Source organism: Danio rerio, chromosome 4 (genome assembly GCF_049306965.1).
Source record: "Danio rerio strain Tuebingen ecotype United States chromosome 4, GRCz12tu, whole genome shotgun sequence".
NCBI lineage: Eukaryota > Metazoa > Chordata > Actinopteri > Cypriniformes > Danionidae > Danio > Danio rerio.
Window position 1 is genome coordinate 8,094,529 of NC_133179.1, and position 23,173 is coordinate 8,117,701.

Consider the following 23,173-nt stretch of genomic DNA (forward strand, 5'->3'; position numbering starts at 1 on the left):
AAACTATTGATCTTTAATCAAGGAGACCCGGGTTCAAACCTCACTATGGCTAATGTCCATCTTGATCTCATTATACTGACCAGAAGCCCCTGATGATGGAACGAAACCCATGATGGGTGAATAAACACAAGTTCTCTGAGGAAGAGACTCATAAAGACAAGAGTTCAAATCTGACTTGTATCTCGATCTGGCAGAAATAAGATTCGATCCTTCACACTTCTAAATAGCAGACGAACGCTCATCCTTTGAGCCACAGAGTTTGACATTTGGCAGCAGGTTTTTCGTGGCCCAAATTACAAAGAAACATGTGTCAAACCCTGGTCATAATGAGAATAGTCATAAAGCCCCAATCTGACAACTCCTTCACTGTCCAGATTCAGTGGCTCAGGTCTTAAAGTATTGAGCTTTAATCTAGGAGACCCGGGTTCAAACCTCACCATGGCTAATGTCCCACACAATTCATTATGTTCACCAAGATGATGGACGCTGATGTGAAACTAATGATGGTTGATGAGTGAATAAACACAAGTTCTCTGAGGAAGAGACTCATAAAGACAAGGGTTCAGATCTGACATATATCTTGTTTTATTGAATCAGCTCACACACAGGTCAGCAGTCCAACATCAGTTCCAGCAAGTGTTCAGACATGGAGATCTGTGGCTCTGTGGTAAGAGCGCTGCCCCACGGCTTCAGGGGTTGCTGGTTCAAGGCCAGCCAGAACTCTGCGATATGAGTGAATGGTGAGTGAGTGTGAGGCGCGCCTGAAGAAGGGGGGATACCAGTTCGGTCTCCCCCTGGAGCTTCCGGAGCCGTGTCCAGCAGGGGTTATACTTTACAGCCTGGCAAAAAATTTAAAATGAACTGTATAAAAATTCTGGACCTTCGTCCCTTCCCCACCCGTTTCGGTTACCATCATTTACTTTGTAGAGGAGTGACCCTCCACAAAGCAAATGATGGTAACCGACATGTGGAACAGACACACACACAACCAATCACACATGATCTACATCACCTGTGCAGCAGCAGATGATAGTCATCAGTACAGTCAGTGTCTGTCCACTCGTCTCTGCTTCTGTTCAACAGGCTTACAGTCCACAACACTTCACTGATCCTGTAGAGTCGACACACAAATAAACACATTATTACACACGCTGAATATCTGATCTAACAATAGACAAATAGACAAATATTACATATGTATCAAATATTGCGCCCTCCTGTGGAGATTTCTCTGAACTACACTTCTGCAAATCTTGAATCTACTGAATTTAAAATATTCGCCCTCTTGTGGGGATTTTTGTGGACTGCACTGCTGCCGCTCTAAAATAAGGAAAGTTTCTCCCTCCTGTGGAGATATTTCTGAATTACACCACTGCGAACTTGATGAATTATAAATGTTCGCCCTCGTGTGGTGATTTTGGTGAATGACACCACTGCAAATCTAATAGTATGAATTTAAACATTTCGCCCTCCTGTGGAGATATTTCTGAATTACACCTTTGCAGTTCAGTTGATTTGAAAGATTGTGCTGATGTTTTTCCTGAACTTCAGCACAGCAAATGTAAAGCACTGAGATTTCACCTTCCTGTGGCGCAGCTGTCGTTATGTGTATTTTCCTCCTCTATTGCTGACAACCAACATTTTATTGCCCTCGTTTAGAGATTTCTCAGAATTACACCATAACAAATCTTATGAGTTTAAAATATTATAATATATATTACTCTTGTGCTGATGTTTGTGAACTGCATTGCTGCTGTTATAAAATAATGAAGTTAAACGTTTCACGCTTGTGTAAAGATATTTCTGAATTACACCTTTGCAAATCGAATGATTCTGAGGTGCTGCATATTCTGCATTGATTCAATAAGCTCAATTGTTCTCTGATATTTAGTAGGTTTGTGATTTGTTTAGGTAAACCTCCAGAAACAGTTTAATATGCTCATTCATTTCCTATAAAATATGACTAGAGTCAGAAGGTTCATATCAACCATATTTATGAATTTGAGTAAGCTGTGATCTGACTTGCGGCCTGCATTATTGTGTTATGGATAAATTTAGGCTACATTATAATTAAACTTAACAAAAGAGACCGGCAGAGATTTATTCTGTTGTATTTTGAAGCTCTGATATAAAACAGGCAGAATTAATATCAACCTCTGCTTCAACTGTTGGTGTTTAATAAAGTGTTTTGCAGTTCTTTCACTTCAGAAAGATTACAGTAATAGCCGAGTGATTGACTATTTTTAAATGTGCATTTTGTAGTATGTACACACTTATACTCAGCAGACTACAAAATACTCTTATATAGATCAAAATGGCAGAGGACTGAGCAGTGCACTGAATGTGGATAATATGAATGTGTTTGTGAATCAGCTGATGTCCACAGTAGACTGTAAACAAACACAGTGAATCTCTGCTATTGGACATCTCCACTGATTTATTTATTCTTCAGGACTCAAATTCTTAAATTTGACTTAAAAATTGTGCAGCATCCATAGAAACGTCTGAAATGTTTATTTGACAAGCACATACCAACTTCATCTGCAGTAAAGACAGTAAAACAAATCAATACAGCTTCAGCTGCTCTCTGTTTAAAGTCATTTTCTCAGTTCAAGCGGACATTCACTGATCAGTTTGTTTATGTTTTACATTTTATTCAACAATATTTTTTATGTTGAGCCTGAAATCAATAGTTTTTTGAAAATTGTTTCATATTTTAATGATAATTATTTGATATTTCTACACTGTCAATCTGTCAATCAGATCAGCACAGGTACAACGTTTTACTGGCGTCAAGTTGAGCTCCAGCAGATGACAGCTCAGTGACAGACTCATAATGTCAGTCAACAGCAGATATTACAACCCGACAGCGAAGAAAAGCCACACCAAGTGCAGAAATGGAGAGTAACGCGACTCACCTGTAAGGGACTTTGCTTCGTTGGTTTAGTTTGTAGTGATGTTGTTGTAGTGTTTGTGTTCAGTCATTGCTCTCTCTCTCTCTCTCCTCTGCAGCAGTGAAGATACACACGTGTGTCTGTTGTGTTTCTGCTGCAGATCTTTGAGCTGCGCTCAACAGCTGACGCTCCTCCACACGCTCCTCCACATCCAGGCGGATTCACAGCTCCAGGAAAGGTATTTATGAGCTCATATTTCCAGTAGAGAGTCCAGAAAGTGTGTTTGTTGTGCTGCTGCTCTGTCGCGTGTTTGTTGGGGGAGGGACTTTCTGTGGAGAGCATGTGATTGGCCAGATTTGGTGTAGAGTCATCAGTACAGTATGAGGAGACTTTAGATGTAAATGATGATATTTTCCAGTGTTTAATTGTGTTTAGTGACATTTAAAGCCCCACAAGCAGCTGTAAGATAATTTGAAACATGTCCATGTGTCTGATTGAAAAATAAGCATGTTTTCCACATTTTGAATAGTGAAATATAATAATATATTCGCATATGATGCAGTTTACATTTATTAAAAATAATTTACATTTGATATGAATTATTTGTGTTTATTTAATTTTTTTTTTCAAAATGTGTAGAATGTGGTTATCCTCCCATTGGAGAAAGAAATGTGGGTTTATGTGTGTGGTGATGGTCTAGGGGTCAGAGCACACAGCATAACATCTGAAGCTGTCACAGCACACCTGGGTTCAAATCCAAGCACTGCTGCAGCTTTTTACTGCTGAGATAATCAGAAAAACAACATAGTAATTTTATGTGTGTTCCGGCTCTAATTACCTTGCGTTGGTGTGAGCCACACATCGAGGTGGGTTTCGTACCCAGGCCTCTGTCGTTACCTTGTCCACCGCAATCTTGTGTTCATCCACTAGCCCATCATGGCTTTCAGTCTGTCAGCTGCTGTTTGGGCCACACTGTCTGATTGAATCCCAGCAACCGAAAGTAAAGTAAGCAATAGTGGGATTTGAACCCATGTCTCCTGTATGTCAGGCAGAGGCTCATCCACTGAACCACAGGGCTTGACATCAGGCAGTAGTTGTTTTGTGAGCCAAATTACAAAGAAACATATGTCAAACCTTGTTTATGATGAAAACAGTGATAAAGCCTCATTCAGACACATTGTTCACCATCTAGACTCAGTGGCTCAAGTCAAAAACTATTGATCTTTAATCAAGGAGACCCGGGTTCAAACCTCACTATGGCTAATGTCCATCTTGACCTCATTATACTGACCAGGAGCCCCTGATGATGGAACGAAACCCATGATGGGTGAATAAACACAAGTTCTCTGAGGAAGAGACTCATAAAGACAAGAGTTCAAATCCGACTTGTATCTCGATCTGGCAGAAATAAGATTCGATCCTTCACACTTCTAAATAGCAGGCGAACGCTCATCCTTTGAGCCAAAGGGTTTGACATTTGGCAGCAGGTTTTTCGTGGCCCAAATTACAAAGAAACATGTGTCAAACCCTGGTCATAATGAGAATAGTGATAAAGCCCCAATCTGACATCTCCTTCACTGTCCAGATTTAGTAGCTCAGGTCTTAAAGTATTGAGCTTTAATCTAGGAGACACGGGTTCAAACCTCACCATGGCTAATGTCCCACACAATTCATTATGTTCACCAAGATGATGGACGCTGATGTGAAACTAATGATGGTTGATGAGTGAATAAACACAAGTTCTCTGAGGAAGAGACTCATAAAGACAAGGGTTCAGATCTGACATATATATTGTTTTATTGAATCAGCTCACACACAGGTCAGCAGTCCAACATCAGTTCCAGCAAGTGTTCAGACATGGAGATCTGTGGCTCTGTGGTAAGAGCGCTGCCCCACGGCTTCAGGGGTTGCTGGTTCAAGGCCAGCCAGAACTCTGCGATATGAGTGAATGGTGAGTGAGTGTGAGGCGCGCCTGAAGAAGGGGGGATACCAGTTCGGTCTCCCCCTGGAGCTTCCGGAGCCGTGTCCAGCAGGGGTTATACTTTACAGCCTGGCAAAAAATTTAAAATGAACTGTATAAAAATTCTGGGCCTTCGTCCCTTCCCCACCCGTTTCGGTTACCATCATTTACTTTGTAGAGGAGTGACCCTCCACAAAGCAAATGATGGTAACCGACATGTGCAAGACAAACACACACACAATCACACACATGATGTACATCACCTGTGCAGCAGCAGATGATCATCATCAGTACAGTCAGTGTCTGTCCACTCGTCTCTGCTTCTGTTTAACAGGCTTACAGTCCACAACACTTCACTGATCCTGTAGAGTCGACACACAAATCAACACATTATTACACACGCTGAATATCTGATCTAACAATAGACAAATAGACAAATATTACATGTGTATCAAATATTGCGCCCTCCTGTGGAGATTATTTTGAATTACACCTTTGCAAATCTTAAATCTGCTGAATTTAAAATATTCGCTATAACAGCACCTTCTTGTGGTGATTTTTGTGAACTGCACTGCTGCCATTCTAAAATACTCAAATGCAAAGTTTCTCCCTCCTGTGGAGATATTTCTGAATTACACATTTCCAGATTTATTGATTTGAAAGATTGTGCTGATGTTTTTTCTGAATTTTAGCACAGCAAATGTAAAGCACTGAGATTTCTCCTTCCTGTGGCGCAGCTGTCGTTATGTGTATTTTCCTCCTCTATTGCTGACAACCAACATTTTATTGCCCTCGTTTAGAGATTTCTCAGAAGTACACCATAACAAATCTTATGAGTTTAAAATATTATAATATATATTACTCTTGTGCTGATGTTTGTGAACTGCACTGCTGCTGTTATAAAATAATGAAGTTAAACGTTTCACGCTTGTGTAAAGATATTTCTGAATTACACCTTTGCAAATCGAATGATTCTGAGGTGCTGCATATTCTGCATTGATTCAATAAGCTCAATTGTTCTCTGATATTTAGTAGGTTTGTGATTTGTTTAGGTAAACCTCCAGAAACAGTTTAATATGCTCATTCATTTCCTATAAAATATGACTAGAGTCAGAAGGTTCATATCAACCATATTTATGAATTTGAGTAAGCTGTGATCTGACTTGCGGCCTGCATTATTGTGTTATGGATAAATTTAGGCTACATTATAATTAAACTTAACAAAAGAGACCGGCAGAGATTTATTCTGTTGTATTTTGAAGCTCTGATATAAAACAGGCAGAATTAATATCAACCTCTGCTTCAACTGTTGGTGTTTAATAAAGTGTTTTGCAGTTCTTTCACTTCAGAAAGATTACAGTAATAGCCGAGTGATTGACTATTTTTAAATGTGCATTTTGTAGTATGTACACACTTATACTCAGCAGACTACAAAATACTCTTATATAGATCAAAATGGCAGAGGACTCAGCAGTGCACTGAATGTGGATAATATGAATGTGTTTGTGAATCAGCTGATGTCCACAGTAGACTGTAAACAAACACAGTGAATCTCTGCTATTGGACATCTCCACTGATTTATTTATTCTTCAGGACTCAAATTCTTAAATTTGACATAAAAATTGTGCAGCATCCATAGAAACGTCTGAAATGTTTATTTGACAAGCACATACCAACTTCATCTGCAGTAAAGACAGTAAAACAAATCAATACAGCTTCAGCTGCTCTCTGTTTAAAGTCACATTTTCTCAGTTCAAGCGGACATTCACTGATCAGTTTGTTTATGTTTTACATTTTATTCAACAATATTTTTTATGTTGAGCCTGAAATCAATAGTTTTTTGAAAATTGTTTCATATTTTAATGATAATTATTTGATATTTCTACACTGTCAATCAAAAATATGCCCTGAAACTCTAAATAAAGTGAGAAAATTAATCACTTATGAATGATTAGATATTTGAGTATATGCTTTAAACATTAAAGATTAGTTAAACAGACAGACATGTAGCAAAACTGTGCTCACGATGATCTGAGTTTAATTCCTGCCTCTCTGCCGATCCTGATTTAAATAGTATTTATTTATTCAGCGAGCTGCTCTTTTAGCCTGAACACCTTTGACAACAGCGACACCAGATCAGCACAGGTACACCGTTTTACTGGCGTCAAGTTGAGCTCCAGCAGATGACAGCTCAGTGACAGACTCATAATGTCAGTCAACAGCAGATATTACAGCCCGACAGCGAAGAAAAGCCACACCAAGTGCAGAAATAGAGAGTAACGCGACTCACCTGTAAGGGACTTTGCTTCGTTGGTTTAGTTTGTAGTGATGTTGTTGTAGTGTTTGTGTTCAGTCATTGCTCTCTCTCTCTCTCTCTCCTCTGCAGCAGTGAAGATACACACGTGTGTCTGTTGTGTTTCTGCTGCAGATCTTTGAGCTGCGCTCAACAGCTGACGCTCCTCCACACGCTCCTCCACATCCAGGCGGATTCACAGCTCCAGGAAAGGTATTTATGAGCTCATATTTCCAGTAGAGAGTACAGAAAGTGTGTTTGTTGTGCTGCTGCTCTGTCGCGTGTTTGTTGGGGGAGGGACTTTCTGTGGAGAGCATGTGATTGGCCAGATTTGGTGTAGAGTCATCAGTACAGTATGAGGAGACTTTAGAAGTAAATGATGATATTTTCCAGTGTTTAATTGTGTTTAGTGACATTTAAAGCCCCACAAGCAGCTGTAAGATAATTTGAAACATGTTCATGTGTCTGATTGAAGAATAAGCATGTTTTCCACATTTTGAATAGTGAAATATAATAATATATTCGCATATGATGCAGTTTACATTTATTTAAAATAATTTACATTTGATATGAATTATTTGTGTTTATTTAGTTTTTTTTTCAAAATGTGTAGAATGTGGTTATCCTCCCATTGGAGAAAGAAATGTGGGTTTATGTGTGTGGTGATGGTGTAGTGGTCAGAGCACACAGCAGGACATCTGAAGCTGTCACAGCACACCTGGGTTCAAATCTAAGAGTTGCTGCTGTGTTTTACTGCTGAGATAATCAGAAAAAAAACAACATAGTTATTTTATGTGTGTGTTCTCACTCTTATTAACTTGCAGTGGTGTGAGCCAGACATCGAGGTGGGTTTCTGTCGTTACCTTGTCCACCGCAATCTTGTGTTCATCCACTAGCCCATCATGGCTTTCAGTCTATCAGCTGCTGTTTGGGCCACACTGTCTGATTGAATTCCAGTAAACGAAAGTAAAATAAGCAATAGTGGGATTTGAACCCATGTCTCCTGTATGTCAGGCCAAGGCTCATCCACTGAACCACAGGGCTTGACATCAGGCAGTAGTTGTTTTGTGAAACAAATTACAAAGAAATATTTGTCAAACTTTGGTCATGATGAAAACAGTGATAAAGCCTCATTCAGACACATTGTTCACCATCTAGACTCAGTGGCTCAAGTCATAAACTATTGATCTTTAATCAAGGAGACCTGGGTTCAAACCTCACTATGGGCGTCTCGATCTCATTATACTGACCAGGAGCCCCTGATGATGGAACGAAACCCATGATGGGTGAATAAACACAAGTTCTCTGAGGAAGAGACTCATAAAGACAAGAGTTCAAATCTGACTTGTATCTCGATCTGGCAGAAATAAGATTCGATCCTTCACACTTCTAAATAACAGGCGAACGCTCATCCTTTGAGCCACAGAGTTTGACATTTGCCAAAAGGTTTTTCGTGGCCCAAATTACAAAGAAATATGTGTCAAACCTCGGTCATATTGAGAATAGTGATAAAGCCCCAATCCGACACCTCCTTTACTGTCCAGACTCAGTGGCTCAGGTCATAAAGTATTGAGCTTTAATCAAGGAGATCTGGGTTCAAACCTCACCATGGCTAATGTCCAAAGGAGTTCATTATGCTCACCAAGATGATGGACGCTGATGTGAAACTAATGATGGTTGATGAGTGAATAAACACAAGTTCTCTGAGGAAGAGACTCATAAAGACAAGGGTTCAGATCTGGCATACATCTTGTTTTATTGAATCAGCTCACACACAGGTCAGCAGTCCAACATCAGTTCCAGCAAGTGTTCAGACATGGAGATCTGTGGCTCTGTGGTAAGAGCGCTGCCCCACGGCTTCAGGGGTTGCTGGTTCAAGGCCAGCCAGAAAAAATTTAAATTGAACTGTATAAAAATTCTGGACCTTCATCCCTTCCCCACCCATTTCGGTTACCATCATTTACTTTGTAGAGGAGTGACCCTCCACAAAGCAAATGATGGTAACCGACATGTGGAACAGACACACACACAACCAATCACACACATGATCTACATCACCTGTGCAGCAGCAGATGATCATCATCAGTACAGTCAGTGTCTGTCCACTCGTCTCTGCTTCTGTTCAACAGGCTTACAGTCCACAACACTTCACTGATCCTGTAGAGTCGACACACAAATAAACACATTATTACACACGCTGAATATCTGATCTAACAATAGACAAATAGACAAATATTACATATGTATCAAATATTGCGCCCTCCTGTGGAGATTTCTCTGAACTACACTTCTGCAAATCTTGAATCTACTGAATTTAAAATATTCGCCCTCTTGTGGGGATTTTTGTGGACTGCACTGCTGCGCTCTAAAATAAGGAACGTTTCTCCCTCCTGTGGAGATATTTCTGAATTACACCACTGCGAATTTGATGAATTCTAAATGTTCGCCCTCGTGTGGTGATTTTGGTGAATGACACCACTGCATATCTAATAGTGTGAATTTAAACATGTCGCCCTCCTGTGAAGATATTTCTGAATTACACTTTTGCAGATCCGTTGATTTGAAAGATTGTGCTGATGTTTTTCCTGAACTTCAGCACAGCAAATGTAAAGCACTGAGATTTCACCTTCCTGTGGCGCAGCTGTAGTTATGTGTATTTTCCTCCACTGATGCTGACAACCAGAAACACTTTAATGTGTAAAAGGAAGCAGAAAGTCTTGAGGTTTAAACAAACTAAAAAAGTAATTATTATTAAATAAAGACTCATCATCAAATGCTAAATATTACTAGGGATGTCCCGATCCGATATTGATATCAGAAATTCGTCCGATATCAGTCTAAAAAATGATATCGGGCTGCGTTAAAAATCTCCAATATAAGCAGTCCGATTCGCTCTAAACTCCGCTACAGCCATTCTATCTAGCAGCGTCCAGAGCTAGCATGCAAATCCCACGTGACCACAACACAGCTTGCTAGCAAAGTCCCTTCAAGATTTAACATGCTCTTCACTCTAAGTTATGGTGAATTACGATAGAAATCTATTGTGACGGTAGCACACGCTGACGCTAGCAACAACGACACATCTCTACTGGTTTATTTACTTCACGTCAAGCGATCTTTAAGTTACATTGTTTTGTATACGCTGCTAAGCATTGCACTAAATGGCGACAACCGCACACCATGCTAGCCTCATTTTAAACATCTACGTTACAATTCGGCCATGGCATATCGTGGTTTATCCAGTGTGATAGCCAATTCAACACCAGCGCTTCCCACACATAAGACTTTACCTCAGCGGCCCGGTTCTGTGTGCGTGAGAAACTCCACAGACTCGGGTGCTCTGCTGCTTCAGACTTCAGAGATGCGCAGGACATCTGACTTTAATAGTCGCATTGAGAAGAGCGCGAGGACAGGCGAAGAAAAGCCTTTTACTAAATAGTCTGACCCAGCTCATTATTTAGGCTGACAATACATCCTCTTTTTCCGGGACACGTCCTCTATTTGAGACTTAAAAATGCATTCAGCCAGGATTTCTAAATCGCCTAACATGTCCCGGATTCTGCTTTCGTTTTCTATAGCTGTCATGTAAAAGGTGTTAAATGCTAAACATTTTTGTTGTTTTAATTGTCTATTAAATAAGAATAAGAAATCATGCTGTTGCTGAGGGCCATTACAGTTTAAAAGACAGAATGGTATTACTTTCTGGCAGAAGTAAAATTTAATTAGAGGCATTCCCATGTTTAACTCTTCTTTAAAAAGCCCAGAAGATAAAGTGCTCTGATCAACAGTGTCAGCTTTGCACATGATTTTGCAGTTCTGTCTCTATTTACATTGTCATACTTTTCTCATGTGGGCAGTAGGGTGGAATCTGTGCTTTATATTATACAAATAAAATGAATTTTGATAAATAAAATTATTTTTTAAAGTCACATTATTGCATGTGCTGTGAAGAAAAGGTGTGTTTCAATCCAGCTACTGCAAGTAAATTTATGTTAAAGATAATATGTGCAATATATATTATTATTAAAATTAATAAGGTTTTGTTTGGGAACATTGATAAAGCCATAATCTTCCTATGATACAAACACAGATTAAATATCTGCACATTTTTATTAATTTAACAATAACTTATAACATTAACTCCCTATTTCTGCTCCCCTGTGTGAAAGATATTTTTCAGCTCGAAACTGGATCACAAATTCATCAAGAAGCTGTGTGTGTAATTGAAACTTTGGACACTCAACCATTAGCAGTTGTTCAATTAACAATGTTTTTTTCTCTAATGTTTCTGCTCTCAGCTGTTTCTACAATTTGCTGATAATAAAAAGTAAATAACTTAAGTGACCTTTAATTAGTTTTTTGCACTTTAAAAATATAGATTTGGTTTATTAAATTAAGATTTTTTTCAGGGTCTTAATATTTATTAATTCTTTTTATATATTCTTATGTAAAAGGTTCACATTTATGCAACCAATAGTTTATAAATTGGTCGTTTATTTCCATACTAACTGTTGCTGACTTTTGTTCTTAGTTTGATCTAGCCGTTCATACATTCCACTCAACAAAATAGGTAAAAGTAAAGTATTCATGATTTGTGCTGATATCGGATTAATATCGGTATCGGTTCGTACTGAAGGCTTTAATATCGGTATCGTATCGGAAGTTAGAATGTTGTATCGGGACATCCCTAAATATCACACAGTTTTTATGGGGATCTTCAAATGACAGAGAGGTTTGAGTTAAACTGAGGTCATCGTGAGCACAGTTCTGCTTCCTGTTAAAGCGAGTCGTTTTCTGTCTTCATCTGTTTCAGGAAGGATCAAAATCTGTTCTTGTTGACTTTATTATTATGATTATTTGAATCAGTTTTTAATCTTTGACATGATTTTGATCAGTGACTGAAGTTAAACATGACCTAATGTAGTGATGTGTTCAGCTGAAGCGTCTGTGTCTGTCAAATCTCTATTTTCAGGATCTGGGTAATTCTTCAACTACGAGCACTTTTATGTCCTTTGATCAAATATCCAAACATATATATAATTTTGTTCAAATTCCTCTTTCTTTGTCAAACTAATACTAAAACCTACTTTAAAAAAATTTACTACCTTTCTATTATATATTTTTCATATTATTCAACCTCCTTTTAGGTGTCAAAATCACTGTTTTCACCTTGTCGCACACTCAGAGTTTTAAACTTCAACAATGAAAAGAACATTTTAAAGTATTATTTATCTGGTATCTATTAATGTATCTTAATGAAGCACTAGTGAAATAAGGTAAATGTTTTATAGTTGTTAATGTGAGACTATTATCAATGTTATTTTTTATATAAAATATAGCTGTCGCACAGTATCAGTGTCATTTCCACCACAACACTGTAATGTCTCTTTAAAAGGTTTGTGTGAAAGAATATTTAGGTTGTTTCTATAAAAATGAATAGTGCCATCTGAGAACATGTATAGGATGGAGGGAATTTAAGTTTTCATCAACAACACTTGAAGAAAAATCAAGATAAATATTGCTTGATAAGGAAATACATTTATTCTACATCATTTCCAAACATGCTGTACCTTCAAAGATGTTTTTAAAAACCAAAACAAAATGAGGGTAAATAAGAGTGTTTTGTATATATGAAAGGCTTGTATCAATTCAAAGCTAATCGGTGAAGCTATTTTTCATTATTTTCACAATAAACTGTTGAAATGTCATTTCCATCACCACACACATTATTAAAAACATTTTAAAAGTTCTCATCACACATTAAAGTGTATTCACAATGTATGAGTTCATGCTCTATTTAATATACAAATTCAGTTTATTTATTTTCTAATAAGCTCTTAACCAAATTAATATTGAGTTTTAGAGTGTGACAGGTGTACAATTCAGCACACAACTAATTTAGCAGACACAAATGATAATTTTTACCAAAAAAATACGAACACATTTCCTTTACTAAATGCCTTATAAAGATGACTGGCTGCTTTATTTTTAATCCTATTTTGTATTAAGTCGTTCATTAAGTTTTATATTATAAGTATTTCTGTTGCTGAATGAAAACGCAATGAGTGGATGAAAAAAAAATTGTAAACTCTGCAAGAGGCAGATTTGGTCAGTCTTTCTCCAATAGTATCTGCATGCAGACTTGGATTTTTCTGCATTAAAGTGCAGATCCCATCCGCTCCACTAGGTGGAATCAGCGAGCTGCTCTTTTAGCCTGAACACCTTTGACAACAGCGACACCAGATCAGCACAGGTACACCGTTTTACTGGCGTCAAGTTGAGCTCCAGCAGATGACAGCTCAGTGACAGACTCATAATGTCAGTCAACAGCAGATATTACAGCCCGACAGCGAAGAAAAGCCACACCAAGTGCAGAAATGGAGAGTAACTCGACTCACCTGTAAGGGACTTTGCTTCGTTGGTTTAGTTTGTAGTGATGTTGTTGTAGTGTTTGTGTTCAGTCATTGCTCTCTCTCTCTCTCTCTCCTCTGCAGCAGTGAAGATACACACGTGTGTCTGTTGTGTTTCTGCTGCAGATCTTTGACCTGCGCTCAACAGCTGACGCTCCTCCACACGCTCCTCCACATCCAGGCGGATTCACAGCTCCAGGAAAGGTATTTATGAGCTCATATTTCCAGTAGAGAGTCCAGAAAGTGTGTTTGTTGTGCTGCTGCTCTGTCGCGTGTTTGTTGGGGGAGGGACTTTCTGTGGAGAGCATGTGATTGGCCAGATTTGGTGTAGAGTCATCAGTACAGTATGAGGAGACTTTAGAAGTAAATGATGATATTTTCCAGTGTTTAATTGTGTTTAGTGACATTTAAAGCCCCACAAGCAGCTGTAAGATAATTTGAAACATGTTTATGTGTCTGATTGAAGAATAAGCATGTTTTCCACATTTTGAATAGTGAAATATAATAATATATTCGCATATGATGCAGTTTACATTTATTTAAAATAATTTACATTTGATATGAATTATTTGTGTTTATTTAGTTTTTTTTTTCAAAATGTGTAGAATGTGGTTATCCTCCCATTGGAGAAAGAAATGTGGGTTTATGTGTGTGGTGATGGTGTAGTGGTCAGAGCACACATCATGACATCTGAAGCTGTCACAGCACACCTGGGTTCAAATCCAAGCACTGCTGCTGCTTTTTACTGCTGAGATAATCAGAAAAACAACATAGTAATTTTATGTGTGTGTTCCGGCTCTAATTACCTTGCACACACATTGGTGTGAGCCACACATCGAGGTGGGTTTCGTACCCAGGCCTCTGTCGTTACCTTTTCCAACACAACCATGTGTTCATCCACTAGCCCATCATGGCTTTCAGTCTGTCGGCTGCTGTTTGGGCCACACTGTCTGATTGAATCCCATCAACCGAAAGTAAAATAAGCAATAGTGGGATTTGAACCCATGTCTCCTGTATGTCAGGCGAAGGCTCATCCACTGAACCACAGGGCTTGACATCAGGAAGTAGTTGTTTTGTGAGCCAAATTACAAAGAAACATATGTCAAACCTTGTTTATGATGAAAACAGTGATAAAGCCTCATTCAGACACATTGTTCACCATCTAGACTCAGTGGCTCAAGTCATAAACTATTGATCTTTAATCAAGGAGACCCGGGTTCAAACCTCACTATGGCTAATGTCCATCTTGACCTCATTATACTGACCAGGAGCCCCTGATGATGGAACGAAACCCATGATGAGTGAATAAACACAAGTTCTCTGAGGAAGAGACTCATAAAGACAAGAGTTCAAATCTGACTTGTATCTCGATCTGGCAGAAATAAGATTCGATCCTTCACACTTCTAAATAGCAGGCAAACGCTCATCCTTTAAGCCAAAGGGTTTGACATTTGGCAGCAGGTTTTTCGTGGGCCAAATTACAAAGAAACATGTGTCAAACCCTGGTCGTTATGAGAATAGTGATAAAGCCCCAATCTGACCTCTCCTTCACTGTCCAGATTCAGTGGCTCAGGTCTTAAAGTAATAAGCTTTAATCTAGGAGACCCGGGTTCAAACCTCACCATGGCTAATGTCCCACACAATTCATTATGTTCACCAAGATGATGGACGCTGATGTGAAACTAATGATGGTTGATGAGTGAATAAACACAAGTTCTCTGAGGAAGAGACTCATAAAGACAAGGGTTCAGATCTGACATATATATTGTTTTATTGAATCAGCTCACACACAGGTCAGCAGTCCAACATCAGTTCCAGCAAGTGTTCAGACATGGAGATCTGTGGCTCTGTGGTAAGAGCGCTGCCCCACGGCTTCAGGGGTTGCTGGTTCAAGGCCAGCCAGAACTCTGCGATATGAGTGAATGGTGAGTGAGTGTGAGGCGCGCCTGAAGAAGGGGGGATACCAGTTCGGTCTCCCCCTGGAGCTTCCGGAGCCGTGTCCAGCAGGGGTTATACTTTACAGCCTGGCAAAAAAATTTAAAATGAACTGTATAAAAATTCTGGACCTGCGTCCCTTCTCCACCCGTTTCGGTTACCATCATTTACTTTGTAGAGGAGTGACCCTCCACAAAGCAAATGATGGTAACCGACATGTGGAACAGACACACACACAACCAATCACACGCATGATGTACATCACCTGTGCAGCAGCAGATGATAGTCATCAGTACAGTCAGTGTCTGTCCACTCGTCTCTGCTTCTGTTCAACAGACTTACAGTCCACAACACTTCACTGATCCTGTAGAGTCGACACACAAATAAACACATTATTACACACGCTGAATATCTGATCTAAAAATAGACAAATAGACAAATATTACATATGTATCAAGTATTGCGCCCTCCTGTGGAGATTTCTCTCAACTACACTTTTGCAAATCTTGAATCTACTGAATTTAAAATATTCGCCCTCTTGTGGGGATTTTTGTGGACTGCACTGCTGCCGCTCTAAAATAATGAATGTTTCTCCCTCCTGTGGAGATATTTCTGAATTACACCACTGCGAACTTGATGAATTTAAAATGTTCGCCCTCGTGTGGTGATTTTGGTGAATGACACCACTGCAAATCTAATAGTGTGAATTTAAACATGTCGCCCTCCTGTGGAGATATTTCTGAATTACATCTTTGCAGTTCAGTTGATTTGAAAGATTGTGCTGATGTTTTTCCTGAACTTCAGCACAGCAAATGTAAAGCACTGAGATTTCACCTTCCTGTGGCGCAGCTGTAGTTCTGTGTATTTTCCTCCACTGATGCTGACAACCAGAAACATTTTAATGTGTAAAAGGAAGCAGAAAGTCTTGAGGTCTAAACTAAAAAAGTAATTATTATTAAATAGAGACTTATCATCAAATGCTAAATATTACACAGTTTTTATGGAGATCTTCAAATGACAGAGAGGCTTGAGTTAAACTGAGGTCATCGTGAGCACAGTTCTGCTTCCTGTTGAAGCGAGTCGTTTTCTGTCTTCATCTGTTTCAGGAAGGATCAAAATCTGTTCTTGTTGACTTTATTATTATGATTATTTGAATCAGTTTTTAATCTTTGACATGATTTTGATCAGTGACTGAAGTTAAACATGACCTAATGTAGTGATGTGTTCAGCTGAAGCGTCTGAGTCTGTCAAATCTCTATTTTCAGGATCTGATTAATTCTTCAACTACGAGCATTTTTATGTCCTTTGATCAAATATCCAAACATATATATAATTTTGTTCGAAGTCCTCTTTCTTTGTCAAACTAACAATAAAACCTTCTTTAAAAAATTACTACCTTTCTATTATATATTTTTCATATTATTCAACCTTCTTTTAGGTGTCAAAATCACTGTTTTCACCTTGTCGCACACTCAGAGTTTTAAACTTCAACAATGAAAAGAAAATTTTAAAGTATTATTTATCTGGTATCTATTAATGTATCTTAATGAAGCACTAGTGAAATAAGGTAAATATTTTATAGTTAATAATGTGAGACTATCATCAATATTATTTTTTATATAAAATATAGCTGTCGCACAGTATCAGTGTCATTTCCACCACAACACTGTAATGTCTCTTTAAAAGGTTTGTGTGAAAGATTATTTAGGTGGTTTCTATGAAAATGAATAGTGCCATCTGAGAACATGTATAGGATGGAGGGAATTTAAGTTTTCATCAACAACACTTGAAGAAAAATCAAGATAAATATTGCTTGATAAGGAAATACATTTATTCTACATCATTTCCAAACATGCTGTACCTTCAAAGATGTTTTTAAAAACCAAAACAAAATGAGGGTAAATAAGAGTGTTTTGTATACATGAAAGGCTTGTATCAATTCAAAGCTAATCGGTGAAGCTATTTTTCATTATTTTCACAATAAACTGTTGAAATGTCATTTCCATCACAACACACGTTATTAAAAACATTTTAAAAGTTCTCATCACACATTAAAGTGTATTCACAATGTATGAGTTCATGCTCTATTTAATATACAAATTCAGTTTATTTATTTTCTAATAAGCTCTTAACCAAATTAATATTAAGTTTTAGAGTGTGACAGGTGTACAATTCAGCACACAACTAATTTAGCAGACACAAATGATAATTTTACCAACAAACTACGAATGAATGAAAACGCAATGAGTGGATGAAAAAAAAATTGTAAACTGCAAGAGGCAGATTTGGTCAGTCTTTCTCCCATAGTATCTGCATGCTGACATGGATTTTTCTGCATTAAAGTGCAGATCCCATCCGCTCCACTAGGTGGAATCAGCGAGCTGCTCATTTAGCCTGAACACCTTTGACAACAGCGACACCAGATCAGCACAGGTACACCGTTTTACTGGCGTCAAGTTGAGCTCCAGCAGATGACAGCTCAGTGACATACTCATAATGTCAGTCAACAGCAGATATTACAGCCCGACAGTGAGGAAAAGCCACACCAAGTGCAGAAATGGAGAGTAACGCGACTCACCTGTAAGGGACTTTGCTTCGTTGGTTTAGTTTGTAGTGATGTTGTTGTAGTGTTTGTGTTCAGTCATTGCTCTCTCTCTCTCTCCTCTGCAGCAGTGAAGATACACACGTGTGTCTGTTGTGTTTCTGCTGCAGATCTTTGAGCTGCGCTCAACAGCTGACGCTCCTCCACATCCAGGCGGATTCACAGCTCCAGGAAAGGTATTTATGAGCTCATATTTCCAGTAGAGAGTCCAGAAAGTGTGTTTGTTGTGCTGCTGCTCTGTCGCGTGTTTGTTGGGGGAGGGACTTTCTGTGGAGAGCATGTGATTGGCCAGATTTGGTGTAGTCATCAGTACAGTATGAGGAGACTTTAGAAGTAAATGATGATATTTTCCAGTGTTTAATTGTGTTTAGTGACATTTAAAGCCCCACAAGCAGCTGTAAGATAATTTGAAACATGTTCATGTGTCTGATTGAAGAATAAGCATGTTTTTCACATTTTGAATAGTGAAATATAATAATATATTCGCATATGATGCAGTTTACATTTATTTAAAATAATTTACATTTGATATGAATTATTTGTGTTTATTTAGTTTTTTTTTTTAAATTGTGCAGAATGTGGTTATCCTCCCATTGTAGAAAGAAATGTGGGTTTATGTGTGTGGTGATGGTGTAGTGGTCAGAGCACACAGCAGGACATCTGAAGCTGTCACAGCATACCTGGGTTCAAATCCAAGAACTGCAGCTGCTTTTTACTGCTGAGATAATCAGAAAAACAACATAGTAATTTTATGTGTGTGTTCCCACTCTATAACCTTGCTCTTGTGCGAACCACACATCAAGGTGGGTTTCGTACCCAGGCCTCTGTCGTTACCTTGTTCACTGCAATCATTTGTTCATCCACTAGCCCATCATGGCTTTCAGTCTGTCAGCTGCTGTTTGGGCCACACTGTTTGATTGAATTCCAGCAACCGAAAGTAAAGTAAGCAATGGAGGGCTTTGAACCCATGTCTCCTGTATGGCAGGCGAAGGTTCATCCACTGAACCACAGGGCTTGACATCAGGCAGCAGTTGTTTTGTGAGCCAAATTACAAAGAAACATAGGGTGAACCCTGGTCATGATGAAAACAGTGATAAAGCCTCATTGTTACCATCTAGACTCAGTGGCTCAAGTCATAAACTATTGATCTTTAATCAAGGAGACCCGGGTTCAAACCTCACTATGGCTAATGTCCATCTTGACCTCATTATACTGACCAGGAGCCCCTGATGATGGAACGAAACCCATGATGGGTGAATAAACACAAGTTCTCTGAGGAAGAGACTCATAAAGACAAGAGTTCAAATCTGACTTGTATCTCGATCTGGCAGAAATAAGATTCGATCCTTCACACTTCTAAATAGCAGGCGAACGCTCATCCTTTGAGCCACAGGGTTTGACATTTGGCAGCAGGTTTTTCGTGGCCCAAATTACAAAGAAACATGTGTCAAACCCTGGTCATAATGAGAATAGTGATAAAGCCCCAATCTGACCTCTCCTTCACTGTCCAGATTCAGTGGCTCAGGTCTTAAAGTATTGAGCTTTAATCTAGGAGACCCGGGTTCAAACCTCACCATGGCTAATGTCCCACACAATTCATTATGTTCACCAAGATGATGGACGCTGATGTGAAACTAATGATGGTTGATGAGTGAATAAACACAAGTTCTCTGAGGAAGAGACTCATAAAGACAAGGGTTCAGATCTGACATATATCTTGTTTTATTGAATCAGCTCACACACAGGTCAGCAGTCCAACATCAGTTCCAGCAAGTGTTCAGACATGGAGATCTGTGGCTCTGTGGTAAGAGCGCTGCCCCACGGCTTCAGGGGTTGCTGGTTCAAGGCCAGCCAGAACTCTGCGATATGAATGAATGGTGAGTGAGTGTGAGGCGCGCCTGAAGAAGGGGGGATACCAGTTCGGTCTCCCCCTGGAGCTTCCGGAGCCGTGTCCAGCAGGGGTTATACTTTACAGCCTGGCAAAAAATTTAAAATGAACTGTATAAAAATTCTGGACCTGCGTCCCTTCCCCACCCGTTTCGGTTACCATCATTTACTTTGTAGAGGAGTGACCCTCCACAAAGCAAATGATGGTAACCGACATGTGGAACAGACACACACACACAATCACACACATGATGTACATCACCTGTGCAGCAGCAGATGATCATCATCAGTACAGTCAGTGTCTGTCCACTCGTCTCTGCTTCTGTTCAACAGGCTTACAGTCCACAACACTTCACTGATCCTGTAGAGTCGACACACAAATAAACACATTTTTACACACGCTGAATATCTGATCTAACAATAGACAAATAGACAAATATTACATATGTATCAAATATTGCGCCCTCCTGTGGAGATTTCTCTGAACTACACTTTTGCAAATCTTGAATCTGCTGAATTTAAAATATTCGCTATAACAGCACCTTCTTGTGGTGATTTTTGTGAACTGCACTGCTGCCATTCTAAAATACTAAATTTCAAAGTTTCTCCCTCCTGTGGAGATATTTCTGAATTACACCACGGCGAATCTATTGACTTTTAAATATTTGCCCTCGTGTGGTGATTTTGGTGAATGACACCACTGCAAATGTAATTGAATGAATGTAAACATGTCGCCCTCCTGTGGAGATATTTCTGAATTACACATTTCCAGATTTATTGATTTGAAAGATTGTGCCGATGTTTTTTCTGAATTTTAGCACAGCAAATGTAAAGCACTGAGATTTCACCTTCCTGTGGCGCAGCTGTCGTTATGTGTATTTTCCTCCTCTATTGCTGACAACCAACATTTTATTGCCCTCGTTTAGAGATTTCTCAGAATTACACCATAACAAATCTTATGAGTTTAAATATTATAATATATATTACTCTTGTGCTGATGTTTGTGAACTGCACTGCTGCTGTTATAAAATAATGAAGTTAAACGTTTCACGCTTGTGTAAAGATATTTCTGAATTACACCTTTGCAAATCGAATGATTCTGAGGTGCTGCATATTCTGCATTGATTCAATAAGCTCAATTGTTCTCTGATATTTAGTAGGTTTGTGATTTGTTTAGGTAAACCTCCAGAAACAGTTTAATATGCTCATTCATTTCCTATAAAATATGACTAGAGTCAGAAGGTTCATATCAACCATATTTATGAATTTGAGTAAGCTGTGATCTGACTTGCGGCCTGCATTATTGTGTTATGGATAAATTTAGGCTACATTATAATTAAACTTAACAAAAGAGACCGGCAGATATTTATTCTGTTGTATTTTGAAGCTCTGATATAAAACAGGCAGAATTAATATCAACCTCTGCTTCAACTGTTGGTGTTTAATAAAGTGTTTTGCAGTTCTTTCACTTCAGAAAGATTACAGTAATAGCCGAGTGATTGACTATTTTTAAATGTGCATTTTGCAGTATGTACACACTTATACTCAGCAGACTACAAAATACTCTTATATAGATCAAAATGGCAGAGGACTGAGCAGTGCACTGAATGTGGATAATATGAATGTGTTTGTGAATCAGCTGATGTCCACAGTAGACTGTAAACAAACACAGTGAAACTCTGCTATTGGACATCTCCACTGATTTATTTATTCTTCAGGACTCAAATTCTTAAATTTGACATAAAAATTGTGCAGCATCCATAGAAACGTCTGAAATGTTTATTTGACAAGCACATACCAACTTCATCTGCAGTAAAGACAGTAAAACAAATCAATACAGCTTCAGCTGCTCTCTGTTTAAAGTCACATTTTCTCAGTTCAAGCGGACATTCACTGATCAGTTTGTTTATGTTTTACATTTTATTCAACAATATTTTTTATGTTGAGCCTGAAATCAATAGTTTTTTGAAAATTGTTTCGTATTTTAATGATAATTATTTGATATTTCTACACTGTCAATCAAAAATATGCCCTGAAACTCTAAATAAAGTGAGAAAATTAATCACTTATGAATGATTAGATGTTTGAGTATATGCTTTAAACATTAAAAATTAGTTAAACAGACAGACATGTAGCAAAACTGTGCTCACGATGATCTGAGTTTAATTCCTGCCTCTCTGCCGATCCTGATTTAAATAGTATTTATTTATTCAGCGAGCTGCTCTTTTAGTCTGAACACCTTTGACAACAGCGACACTAGATCAGCACAGGTACACCGTTTTACTGGCGTCAAGTTGAGCTCCAGTAGCAGATGACAGCTCAGTGACAGACTCATAATGTCAGTCAACAGCAGATATTACAGCCCGACAGCGAAGAAAAGCCACACCAAGTGCAGAAATGGAGAGTAACGCGACTCACCTGTAAGGGACTTTGCTTTGTTGGTTTAGTTTGTAGTGATGTTGTTGTAGTGTTTGTGTTCAGTCATTGCTCTCTCTCTCTCTCTCCTCTGCAGCAGTGAAGATACACACGTGTGTCTGTTGTGTTTCTGCTGCAGATCTTTGAGCTGCGCTCAACAGCTGACGCTCCTCCACACGCTCCTCCACATCCAGGCGGATTCACAGCTCCAGGAAAGGTATTTATGAGCTCATATTTCCAGTAGAGAGTCCAGAAAGTGTGTTTGTTGTGCTGCTGCTCTGTCGCGTGTTTGTTGGGGGAGGGACTTTCTGTGGAGAGCATGTGATTGGCCAGATTTGGTGTAGAGTCATCAGTACAGTATGAGGAGACTTTAGAAGTAAATGATGATATTTTCCAGTGTTTAATTGTGTTTAGTGACATTTAAAGCCCCACAAGCAGCTGTAAGATAATTTGAAACATGTTCATGTGTCTGATTGAAGAATAAGCATGTTTTCCACATTTTGAATAGTGAAATATAATAATATATTCGCATATGATGCAGTTTACATTTATTTAAAATAATTTACATTTGATATGAATTATTTGTGTTTATTTAGTTTTTTTTTTTTCAAAATGTGTAGAATGTGGTTATCCTCCCATTGGAGAAAGAAATGTGGGTTTATGTGTGTGGTGATGGTGTAGTGGTCAGAGCACACAGCAGGACATCTGAAGCTGTCACAGCATACCTGGGTTCAAATCCAAGAACTGCAGCTGCTTTTTACTGCTGAGATAATCAGA

At 38.7% G+C, this 23,173-nt stretch overlaps 1 long non-coding RNA gene across 1 annotated transcript in view; it reads right to left on the minus strand.

Moving 5' to 3' along the window:
- Positions 1–23,173, minus strand: part of LOC141381591 (uncharacterized) — a 419,099-nt gene that overhangs the window by 104,274 nt on the left and 291,652 nt on the right. The window lies entirely within an intron of this gene.